Source organism: Etheostoma cragini, chromosome 1 (assembly GCF_013103735.1).
Source record: "Etheostoma cragini isolate CJK2018 chromosome 1, CSU_Ecrag_1.0, whole genome shotgun sequence".
NCBI lineage: Eukaryota > Metazoa > Chordata > Actinopteri > Perciformes > Percidae > Etheostoma > Etheostoma cragini.
The window spans coordinates 1,921,850-1,935,612 of NC_048407.1; positions in this window are offsets into that span (position 1 = coordinate 1,921,850).

Here is a 13,763-nt window from a genome sequence, read left to right on the forward strand (position 1 = left end):
TAGGGAGGGTTTTCATATTTCACTTTTATTTTATCTTTGTACAAGACTTAAAAAATGCCTTTTCTGCGTGCTATGGAGCATAAAGATGCATTTTTCCGTGTGGAAAATAATCTTGTCTCTATGTTAAGGCTTCATTTCACACCCCACATCAATGTTAGTTTTGAGAGCCAGTACTTTGTATGTGGATATTTACATTTAGTAGGGTTCAAACACACTATAATCTCTGGAAAGAGAGCCATTAATGCTAGGCTAACAGTTAAATTAGCTTAAACATTAACCCTTGTTCTGGTGTTCAGGTCTGTGTGACCAATGTTTGCTAAAAGAAAAATGATGGTGTTTCTTATTTCTTTTAACCCAAGGTCATTGACCTCAGCTCATTTTCTGCGAAGAACATAAAAACTGACTTATTTTCAATGACTGCACACGATACCCAACCGGTACCCAATGAACATCATAAGTGTGATCTCACAGTGGTAAATGTAAAATATGAGCCATGAATGATCTATACATGATTGGTAATTAAGCCAAAGTAAACATGTTTTAAGTATTTTTCCATTAGTTGTTACGGCTGTATTGATTTAAAAGCCTAATAATGTGCTGGCTCCACCAGACTCGGGGACATTGTTTGTGTAACAAAAATATGAACGCCACAAAATATATTCCACATTTCCTACATTCTGTGGAATGTTTCTGCACTAACGTCTGCATCAATTAAGGGAAATGTCTTTATTTATGTAGATTTCTTGAGATTAGGAGAATAAATAGTTGTTATAGTCATAAGAAAATAGTTATGTTACAACAACAAAGTTGTAACGCAGTGAGTATAAAGTCGCACAGAAAAAGAAACCACCTGCCTTACCACTCCCTCGATGAGACAAAGTTTAGGGAAGTGGCTCTTAGTATTAAGAGGGAAAGCTGCCTATGCACCCCATTTAGAAGGGATTGGTACAAACCATAGACATAGAATATTCCTAAAGTTACACTGTAAACAATGGCTGTGAAATCTCCAGTTATTACCTTTAGATTTCACAGTGATATGATCTTTACAGTAGAATGCTGTAAAGTTACATTACAACCTTGTCACCATGATAACATCCCAGTAGTCTAAGTATTACAGTTGAAATCACGTTATCACACATGAGCAATACTGTAAAAAAAAATTCACAATATAGCCACCATTGCACTGTAAATAGTACAGTAAACTACTGTATTTTCACTTTTTTATCTTAGGTTGTGTTGAATTGTTTTGTATTTTACAATGAATACGTAAAATACTGTAAATGGAAGTATGGTACCTTTACTGTAAAAGTAATTCACAGTAACTTGCTGGACAATCGTTACACTAAGTTACTGTAAAAATTTACGCTAAATGTGTTACAATGTAACCATGCCATAAGTGTTGAAATTCTAACATTTTTATTGAGCCTCCCTCCCCTTCCCAATCATTTTGTTAGTCCCTAAGTCAAAATAACATCCTTTAAGTATTAGAAAGTAAGACAAAGTGAAACGCAATTTTTCCATATTCCCCAGTAGTAATGACCACTGCAGATGCAAGCTCATCAGAAACTTTGTTCCATAGGACCACTCCATGGTTTAAAATCATCCTAGACCTTTGAAATGCATCAAAGCACACATACACACAGACACACACACACACACACACACACACACACACACACACACACACACACACATATGAAATATGTATAAATTGAAAACGGATTCTGTTCTGAAAAGTAGTGTGTGTGGAGAGCAGCACACTGCAGAAACAGAAGCACTCTGCACACTTGGCCAATCAGTGGATGCTCACTTCAGTTCTGCTCTGCTGCCTGGCACACCAATCCAGGGCACATTCTGCCGTCATCTAAGTAATCAGTTAGTACTTCCACCATCTACACACTCCCACAAGCTGCAATTAGGATGAGTGTGCCGTTTAGACTTGGAAGAACACAATTAAAATTTAAATGTGAAGCTAAACTCTTTGTGCCTACTTGTGTCACTTACCGTTGTGCAGTGATCACAGCGATGATGAGATGACGAGAAAGCTGTAATCTAGTCTGAACATAAGCGTTTGCTGGAGTTTTTCTTTTTTTTGTTCAGCTCGGGACAAATCGTGGGATTCAACATATTTTTTTTCTTAAAAGCAATCAAACTGCAATTATCACAGCATGTCATGTTACTGGTGTCAGGGAGTGTCTCGCATTTCCCCATTCACTTTCTACTCAACCCATTAGAGACTTTCTCTCAAAATGCACAAACTAAGATGTTTTGCTCACTCAGTCCCAGATGAACTTCATTTAGGACTTTATAAATGGAAAGCCATGAAAGGGAGCTGATATGGGCTTTCACCAGAAATTCACGCGGATACAAATATGTTTGGCTTCTAAATTGTGCGCAAACTTCAAGTAAATATCCATTTCTTTCTATGAATTATGGTTGATTTGGTGACACTGGTGATTACGGATTTAACGGCATGCAGATTATAACAATGCCGATTCCAAATACCGCAGCAGATACATGCCTGCTTTCACAAAATAAAAGAGTTTTGCAGAATCAAACCATTAACTTATAGCCATTTTGATTAAATGGTCATGAATAATTGGTCAAAGTAAAATACCGAGCGGTTTGTGCTTCATTTTCATACAAAGTGAGAGGATTGGGCATGTCACATTGTTTCAAAATAGAAAACCAAAGACCACAATGTTTGACACCCAACACAGTCATACTTCAAAACCATTAATTCAAGCTTTAAGTCTTCGTTGTCATGTGCACAGCAATAACAGAGAAGTAGTCGTTGGCAATGAAAATCATAGATGTCAGTCTCTGTCTAACAAATATGTATGAAAACAAAAAGTAAAAAAATACTGATCTAGGACATGGAATAGTGCAGAAGTTAAAATATAGGGACACCGGAGAACATGTAGAAAATGAATAATATATATATATATACTTAGGGTAGGCAGTTATATACTATAAATAACAAATAGGTGAATACATTTAAAGTGCTTCTGATACAAACCCATATGTATTCATTTTTGACAGATATTGAACAGTATTTCTGAAAAGATGCTGAAAATGGTAGTATCACAAATAGGGTGTCACTGTAACTTTAAGGTATGAAGTTATGTTAAGGGTACAAACTGGTCATGATTAAATAAAACAGAATAGTCTTGACCAATAGTATAACAATATTTTGTAATATAACCAAACTAAAACAAAGGACGTGGATGCTGAAGTGGAATGCTTGCAAATATTTTCACTATTCACAAAACCATCAACAAAGTAGGGACTGTGTTACAGAAGAAGGCAGTTTATTACCCCGAAGGTGTCCTGCTTATACGTAAAGATCATCACGATCCTAGTTTTAACAACAGCACGCAAATTGGCGTCTCTTAGAGTCCCTTTCCCAGAGGTTTCGAGGAGCCTGTGTGTCTTTTGTAGTGGCCTTGAACTGTAAAGCAGAGACCATGTTTTATTCATATTTTAGACTGAGGTGGAATCGGGTTCCCTCCACTTCCATCTGCAGCTGAAAGGTAGCCAGGGATTGATGCACAATCGAGAGCAGAGGGTTTCAGTGTTGTGGAAATCATCTCTCTCTTTCTTTGTCTCTCTCTCTCTCTCTCTGTCATTATTTCTTTTTTTCCTTCTTCGTCCCTGTTGCTCCCAAAAATCAGCACTGTTCATGTAGGTTTCTACCGCTTGCCTGCCCATCGTTACCTCTCCTGCTCCCTCGCTCTCACACCACAGTCGATGGCTCCGGCTGAACTAGTTACTTGGGGAAAAGGTGCTGTGAATGTACGCTGATCATGTTGAAAGAGCAGAGAATCGAGAGTGTCTATTACCTGGGAGAGGGAGGGAAAGACAGGGCCTGGGGGGAGGCGGGGGTTGGGGGGTGGTATTGTAAGAGAGGAGGAGGAAGGAACGTCGAAAAATTATTCGAGGAAAAGGAAAAAAAAAAGAAGGTTTCGAGCGAAGAGGAGAGGAGTGCTGTTGTCCCCAGGGACATAATTAGGTCTAAGAAGGCTAATCATTGGACATAAAATACAACCTCTCTTCCTGTATTAACACATAACCTCTTCCCTTTACTGTCGGGGGGAAGGGGGGGGGGGCCATAATCATTTATGCGGTGTCACATCACATCCAAAGAGCCGATGCGGTGGGCTGGGAACAGGCGCATTGAGGCAAAAGTCATCTGCATCAAAAGCTTAGAAGACTTCCATTACCATGGGAATGCGGAACTGAAGTTTTCTTTCTTTCTTTCTTTCTTTCTTTCTTTCTTTCTTTCTTTCTTTTTTTCTTTCTTTCTGATCTCCACTTATTACAGATGGGGTGAAGGAGGGAGCAAGACAACTATATAGATGATTTGGAGAAGTAAACTCATGCATCTGGCAGTAAGTAGGCCCCATAGGTTCCGTTCTCCTGTTAATGACTTTAGTATGTGGCTGCCGGTTCGGTTCCTGTGCTCCCCTGCTGTTCTGTTGCATGGTAGTTACAGTATGAGCCATTTGCCAGCTCACCGGGGGGGCTCTTTAGATCTGTCTCCCAGTGGCCACTTTTGGAAGAAAAAAAGGTCTCGGGTTAGAACATATTTGTTATGATTAAAACATGCAGCGGTTATAAAAGATTCATGTAAAATTTTTGAACTTTCAGTTTTAGTTTTGAACACCCAAGGTTGATTGAGGAAATTAATTGATTTTAATGATGCATGCGTCGGAGATGAGACAATAATGAAACACTGGTGACCTGAATACTGTTTGCTGTCAGGTTAGCAGAGGGAGGAAAGTGTGTGAACGTGACAGAAATTCATCCGGTGTCTCTTGATAACAACATTTGGCCTACAACAAGCTCAGCACTCTTCCCATTGTTTCCCTCGCTATCTCTCAGTCCCTGCCTGATTCTGTCTCTCTTCAAATACTTCCATTTCTGGCTGTCCTTCCCACTATCTTACCTCACGCCGACTCCGTGTCCCTTGGTCCCTCGGCCGCGTCTTTCTCTCTCCTTCTCGTAAAATACAATATTTATCTCAGTCTGTTTGAGTTCACTTACCCTTATCATTGGGTGTGCTCCCCACGGCTCCGAGGTGGCTTCGTCTAGGACTCATTGACATTACATTGGTCATGAAATATGCATATCACGATCAAAGGTGATGGTAAGAGAGATGGCATCTCTACAAGAGCTCACAACCTGGAGTTGATGTGCTCCTTGAGACATAACCGTCTGCGGATCATATCCGCCAAAGCTCCGAAGTTACAAATAAATGACTCAGATTAAATGTAATTTGAGAGGATGTATTTGTGAGGATTCATGTGTACGCGAAGGAGGGAGAGAGAAAGAGAGAGAGAGAGAGAGAGTGACTATCCGTTTATCTATTCTATCACACACACATGTGCTTAATTCCTTGATTTGGGTACTTTGAGCTGGAGGTTAGATGCACTCATCATTTTCTACCTGAGGCCTTGGAAAGAGAAGCATGCCAGCTCTTTCATTTCCCACATCAAAACATCTCACAGGATGAATAATACATTTGTGGGATGGAAAAATATTAGGTTTAAATCAACAGGATTATAAGCCAGGGAACATCAATATATACATAAATCCGGTGAAAATAGTTTTGTAAAATAAATAAATAATTTAGGAGACATGCTCAAATGGAAGAGCTGACTCGAAAAGAACGATTTCCCGTGGTAGTTCATAGTCCTTTGAAAAAAGTGATGTGTATACAGAATGTTATAGGTGAGAGTTAAGATATTAGAGATCAACTGTAAAGTGTTCCGTCTGGTGTGTATGTGATTGTACGGTTTTTATAAACGTGAGAAAATAAGGAAAGATATTCCCAGATTCAAACTTCTGGAACCAATTACTCTAGCGAAATGATATTTGTGACATGTGACATCCCAAATGACGCATCTTTCCTAACGCAGTAAGGATAACAATGAGCTACAAACTCATTTTCCTCAAAACAAGCCGTCTTCCAATCTGGGGAAATTAAATAAAAAAAAAAAAATCTATTTATCCAATGATTAAATAAGGTAGCGTCTGCAAACTTATATTTAACAGTAAGGAATGTAGTAAAACTAAGAGGAGACAAGTTATAATTGAGGGAAGTTTGGAGCCATAAGTTGACATGCAGAAGAGGTCGACTTTGATCGACTTTGCTTTGATTTGTCTAAACCTTTCCCCGTGAAAATCTTGCCCCACATAGCAAACTGCACCCATCTGTCACATAAGTAAATTCAACTAAAAGCAAAAGGCAGATCTAAATAGTTCTCTGGCAAAGATCTTTAGACAAACAGACACTCCTAACGGTTCTCTGGCTAAGATCTTTACACAAGCAGACATTCCCATCAGTGTATCACAGTAGGAAGTGAAAATGTGGGTCTAAGTCATGTCGGGCTGACCAAAGTGGCTCAGAATATATATATATATATATATACATATATATATATATAGTCTATTCTATATTAGAAGCTATACAACACATTACTTATATACATAATGTTGTTGGAGACATTGACATTGGCATGGTGTTATTTCAGTTAGCCTAATAGCTGGTTTGATTTGCATTGAGAGATGATGTATAGTGAAGGGTGTGTGATGATGTGGGGGGGGGGGGGGTATTTTAATACCAAAGGCCGAGGGAACTTTATAGGATGCATGGTATCCTGATCCATGAAATAACTGGCCTTTAAAATAAAAATGTGTGCCTGCCTCTATGGGAATGTAAGGGGGGGGGGGGTGTACTTATGCCCCCTGTATTTTAAGGAAGAATATTTATTCATTTATTTATTCACAATACATTATCCATTCACAAATGGATTTCCTCTATTTTTTAATTGAGGCGATGATCTCCAAAAGATGATTTTTATTGCTCTTTTTAGTCAGCTTAAGCAGGGGTTCCTATACTCATGAGCAGCACTGTTTGTATTAATCCCCAGCGTTTATGTGGATACTGTTAGACTGCAGCGTCTAGTCGTATTTGTATCTTTATAGAGTTATGGACATTTCTGAGCTTCATATATCCCCGGCTTTATTCTCTGAAAAGATGTTGCTGTAAAGTAACCAGCTGTAATAACTTCCATCAGAGCAGTGTCCAACAAAGATAAGCCAAACGGCCCCATGCATCTGCTCATGAGACCCGCTGTGTAGTCCAGCAGGGCCGGGCTTCCTCCCTCCCAGGAGCAGCTGTGAGGGGACTAGCCGGCTCAGGAACTGATTTAGGTCCCAGCAGTCGTTTGGCTGAAGCCGAGACAGCGGTGCACCGTCGAAACGACAGGACAGTTATGGTGTAATTCTGCTGGCTTTGTTGTCCACCAACAGAGGTGCTAATTGATGCTAATTGCAGGAGGGGTCAATTATACACTCCATGGTGCATGATGAGGAACCGTGTTGGCGACCAGCGAATCAAACAACAGCTCTCCTCTGGTCCGCTTTCAACCCCAACAACATGTTGGTGTTGAATTAAAGGTGTGTTACGAGGGATTTTCTCTTCCCCTCCGCACAAAATGACCATTATATTTCTCTAAGGGAAGGACAGAGTTAGAAACCAATATTTTTAACAAGTGATTGGATTTTTGCACATATTTGTTATTTTACTTTGGACTTTCCAGCCTGTACTCTTTGTGGTTTGTGACAATAACTTTGCACTACAGTGCAAAGACAGCACAGTGGTGGAAGAAGTATGAGAAAGTACGGCATTGAAAACGTAACTTAAGTAAAATACTGTCAGCATCATCAGGAAAATGTACTTAAAGTATTAAAATTAAAAGTACTCAATGCAGAAACATCCTCACATTTTAGAAACGTTCAAAACTGTTCTGTCAATCAACAAAGTGTTGTTTGACAGACTGGGCCTGTATATTAATTGGTTGATTATTTTATTAACAAACACTGTGATTTATAAACTAAGTGTGTTTTGTGTACAAAACTCTTAATTTGTGAAGTAACTAGTAACCAAAACTGTCAGATGAATGTAGTGGAGTAACTAAAGTAACTAGTAACTAAAGTAACTAAAGTGAGTAGTAACTAATGTAACTAGTAACTAAAGTAACTAGTAACTAAAGCTGTCAGATGAATGTAGTGGAGTAACTAAAGTAACTAGTAACTAAAGTAACTAAAGTGAGTAGTAACTAATGTAACTAGTAACAAAAGCTGTCAGAGAGTAAAACGTAGAACATTTCTCTCTGAAATGTAGCAGAGTAGAAGTAGAAAGTGGCATGAAAAGAAAAGATTCAAATAAAGTACAAGTATTGCTTATCTGTACTTGAGTACATGTACTAATGTATTCCACCAGTGAACCAGCATAGTTCTGGGCAGCTGAGGATGCTGGGATATATAGTTCACATGCAGATAAATTGTGATTTTATCAGACATGTCGCCTGGCTGGCTTTCTCCTCAGAAACGGACTTTATTGTGGTTTTGATCGGAGGTCGCTGTAGGCCAAGCGGGGCACGTGAGAGTAGGACAAATTGAACTTTACTAGGTCTCACTGTTTGCTGAATGACCTTTGGCTACACAGTCCTTCACGTCAACAGAACTTTGAAAAAGTGCTAGCAGAAAGAATTGGACCAGGAGCTGGGACCATATGGTGTTTACGAGGTTTGGTGAAAAAACACAAGCTTGGTCCGACCATTAGCGTGATCTTTCCCAGCACAGAACCTCAACGGACCCTGGACACTTTGTCCACTCCTGAAACCAACTTTGAGACAGCCTGCCTGTCGTCTTTGATGATTTCCTGTTGTTTCGACTTCTTCCACTACGTATTGCAGCACCTGATCACACTTTGATTTTCTTTTGTAGCGGTGTTGGGGAACATTTCTGCGAGCAACCTCGCCGAAGATCAAAGTGGACTAAATTAGACATGCAAACACTGTTTGATGGAACATAATTAAAAAGTTACAGTTAAGGTTATTCTGCCTGAATAAGTTCAATCATAATGAGGGAATAAATTCATATAATAAAGAAATGGGTTTATTTGTGATCGCATCTTGGGACTTTGTTATTGAGAGGAAAGGTAAGAAGATAAATCATAAAAGGGTTTCTTCTGGACTACAGTCACATGTACACTCTACACACACGATGTGTGTTTGTCGAGGCTCATTAACTAGTTATAATTTAAACAAAGCTGTTTTAATTTTGCGCTGTGAATTAGATTACATATATTTAATGAGTCATTTCTGAATTCTGAAACACCAGAGTGGGACATGTTTTCATCTCTTTGTGAACATCAACACTTTTGTTGAAGCTTTTTATCAATATCAACTACTATCCATCAGCAGCGTTTTCTTTAATAACAGCAAAAATGAAAAACACAAAAACAAGTAAATACACAAGAAATACCGGCAGACAATAGACATTGATTATATAGTGGACTGAACGTGAGCAAAATGGCGTCAAATGAAGGTATTTTAAAGTGCGGTTGCCATGATACAAGAAACAATATTGCGGTGTAAGTGATGTTAAAATTAAATTGAATGTGTAATTAGAGTAATAAAGCAAGAGTCGGTAGCATAATATAAATTGTATTAACTTGTGACCATAAATATTGAAAAGGAAGTACTTGTAATGAAATAATATAAATACCGATAATAAAGATAAACAGAAAGTGAACAGAAACATTATCAAGATCTTCATGATCAGGTTATATGATCATCAAATTCAAAAGACTTGTTGTCATGTGTCACGGTAACCCAGGTGATTGTTGCAGATGTGCCAAAAAGGTAATCATACAGGCTACAGTGTATTCAACACTCAGACATTAAGCCATGGTCATCATCACTAACTTCAAAAAGTGCATGGTATTGATATCATATGTTTGTTAATAGCTTTGTTTTTTTATAATTCCAGTCATTTAAAACATAATACATTTACATAAACTAGTTTTTTCTTTTGAAAATGGCCCCCTGATCTGTTTGTTGTATTAATAAAAATCTGAACACTATTCAGACTGCACTGGGTAACTGGCACGTTGTTGGATCAGACTTGGTAAATCTAATTTTTAATGCTTTTAGTAGCAAAAGAAATTCCCTCTGGCCAAAAATAAATGTAATAACTCAAAGTGCTTGATACTACTTGATGTACAATAAGAAAATATTATAATAATAAAGTTTTAACTATTAACTTAGGGCTTCTGCTTGAAGAGAGCCCATATAGTTTGGCAACTTATATTACTTCTGTTGATAATGTGCTTAAACGGTGCGTAATTCTAATTGAATTTTGGTTAATCATATTCACATAACTTTATTGGCTCACAGCCAACCCGGGGCCAGGTAGTTCCCCTTCGAGGGGAACTCGAACTGCGTCGGTTACAACACGCCTAAAAGGCGTTCCCCATTGTGTTGTAACCAACGCAGTGTCTTGTTCCCCTATCTCGGGGAACAAGGGTTACATACGTAACCCGAGATGATTTCCACGATGACAGGATGAGCTTTAGGCAAAATGAAGCTCAGCGATCCATCCAGTGCCCAGTCCTGCTCCACATCCAATCATCCAGACCTTCAGCCATCTCCCGTCACCTCTTCCCCACCCTCACCAGTGTCTAGACCCCAGGGGAGGGGGAGATATTTCTGGACTAATCATCTCATCACTACTCCCTTAATATACTATGTCACAATGGGGTCTAATCGCCAAAGACTCTTGTCTCTTGGGATTCACTTTATTGTGAGCTATGTAATCTAATAATGTTTCATTCTAATAAACACTGATTGGGCTATCATTCGTTTGTTGTCTGCTGTGTGCTTGATGGGTGCTTGAAGTAGTCAATACAGAGAGAGTTGGGACCAGAGGGTCAGCAAGGGCCCACGGCTCATTTGTGTTCTAGGACCCCCTAAAGGATTTAATCTAGTCCTCTCATGGCAGTTATTTAATCTATTGATCCGTGTATTGGCATTGGTAATTTATGTATTTCAATGGGAAGCACCTTTCGTTTTAAAAAAGCACAATTACGGTAGCAAGTACTATTGAAAAGCCGAAATCCACATGAGTATGTTGGAGGCAGGACACAGGACTTACACTCCACAGACTGGGGATTGTGTCCCACGTGTGGCATTCCTTTCCGTGGTCTTCTTCTCCAAACACAACCGTCTAGTTGTTGTCGCCATCTCCTGTGTGCTGTTTCCGGTCGTGTCCCGGTCGATGAATCAATACATCAAAATAACATGACCACTTCACAAAGTGTCGTGAAATTGAGCTGTCTAGCCATGAAAACACTACACTGGTAAATGTGAAGAAAAAAAAAACATGGGGTGCGACAAAAACACCAATGATATCCCAAATCCCTTGATTTTTCAAAATCCACAACAGAAAGTGGTTTTCTTAATTTGTATGCACCAAAGTTTGTTTGTAATTGAGGGCATCTCTGCCAGGCAACAGTAATTACAGTTTCTACATCACGCGGGCTGGAGCCACAGGCCTGTCTTATAAAATCTGGCGCATATCAGCAGGGAACAACAAGTGCAAGGTTGTCACCCGAGGGACACTTCCATTATGTGACAAAAGTGAGAAGATAATTTGATTTACTGTTTAGTTAGGCAACCTCTGTCAGACTTGCAGCCATACACGGCAGTGGGGGTGCATGAAGATTGACTACAAATGAGTCTGCTGACCTGCCGGGGTTGCACATTCTGGAAAAACTATTTGTGCTATCATTTAGCAGGAGATATCAGTCGCTAAAATGTGTTCCATGGCGGATATTTTGGACTAATGGATCAGGTGCGTAGAGACAGCAGCCTTCAGGTTTAACATCACTTCCAGTCCTGGAGGGCAAAGGCATCTGAAACACCAACACCACTTATGAAAGTTTGGAAAAGATAGATGGATGTTGCAATGTGAAATCAAATAAGAAGACATCTGATATTTCGGATTTTTTTTACAACCAACGTAACCAATCTAAGCTTTGTGAGTAGTATCTATTTGGTTTTATCAACATTTTAGGGTATTATCAAGTAGTTGTACTGTCTTCATTGTTTGTGTGTGTATGTGTGTGTTCGCCTGAGTGTGTACTGCAAGCTCTATATATAGGCATATGTGCGAGTGGATTTGTGTGATTTTGTGCTTTTGACTTCAGCGAGGCACAGCCGGTAATTGATACGATCAAGAGCTTTTGTCATTTATGAGAAACCGTAATATCAGATAAAGCCGAACAGAGACGTCTAATCTTTCAACAAGATTAACAAAGAGGAGACAATGTGAAAAATAAATAAATAAAAGAAAGAAAGGATGAGGAATAAAGGAAATAAAAAATTTCAAAAAAAAGGCAGGAGATGGGAAATTGCATTACATCTAATCTCCTTTGCCCGTTATTTATTTTTATGAGCAAACGAGTATTACTGTAACACAACACCACAATTTAGATCCAAGACTAATTAGTATAATGTCCTTTCTCATGCAAAACTTTTATCTCCCCGGGTACACACTCTCTGAGATAGGAATAATAAATCAGGATTAATCCACATGGTTCTTCAAGTCTTATTTTTTCCCCTTTTGATAAGACATAGATAATGATAGACAGCAGATTAGGTTATACTAATCTGATTGTGTCTTTATGTTTGGTATGATATACTAGAATGTCTTGGATGATGACAAACCACATATACAGCTTGTTGATTTTATCCTCTTACCGTCTGATACACTGTGGCCATGTTTAAAGGACTGATGTGTTCCAATCACTGTGGCAGGGCCACGTAATGTTCAATCCAGCAAGATATTTGCACATCACTGTTGGCCATATCCGTCAAGAGTTAAATTGTCACGACTTCGTAATGTCAAACTGATAAAACACCTTCTTGAGACAGTACATTTTCTGAGCAAGCAAAATGGCAACGTTTAGGGATGAAAGGTTGCCTTTAACATCAGAGGCATTTTCAAGCCGAGGAAAAAACTGCTGGCAGTCGGAGACGATAAGCATTTTACTATTTTTTTTTTCTTCTTTTCTCCTTGTTGATGTGTTTTCCTACCCTGCTGCTGTTTTGGGGTGCAGGATCAGTCTAAAGCTGTAATAATAGAATGTTGAGTCAAGTGGGTTAAAAGTCCATTTTCGCTTTCAACATCAGCAGCAAACAGTGAAAGAGACTTTTCTAGCATTCAAGGAGCGCGAGGCCAGAATATGCTACGTGACTAAGTGAGGAACAGTCTGCGAAATATAATGTTAGCCTTCTGGGTTTATTTTGTCTGTATGACACTGTTTGATGATGCATAAGGCGGCCAGGAGCATTTTTAGAGATTCAGCACAGCCGTTCTGTTGTTTTGACAATGGCTCCAGTTGTGCTTTTTGCTTTAGGATTCTTTTGTTGGAAATATTATTCAGTGATGTTCCAGGCTTTCCAGGAGCTATTTTGTGATAAAATGCTGCAATTTACTTTTTAGGTGTATCCCCTTTCAGTCAAAGGGCTTCAGAAGAAACAGACCTATGACAGGGTAAACTGCAGCTTTTTTTTCGGAGAAATGGACACTACTGGAGACATGTCACGGTAGGGTTTGCAACAATAACCCATCAACCCATCAAACCCATCAAACCCATCAACAATAACGTTGATGGGTTTGCAATACACAGATTTAAATATAAAAATCCAAGCAGCAGAGACCGAGGTATTCGGATGTTTTCTGCCCTGTTATGGGTCCATCTCCAACATATCTGGAACCGACATTTACACTTTGCAACCAACAGCAGATTTTGTCAGTCCCTACTTGTCTGTCTTTCAAAAATGTAAAACCAAGATGTTGTAATTTGTAGTCTTCAAGGCCAAACCGAGACATCCCCAATGTTATCA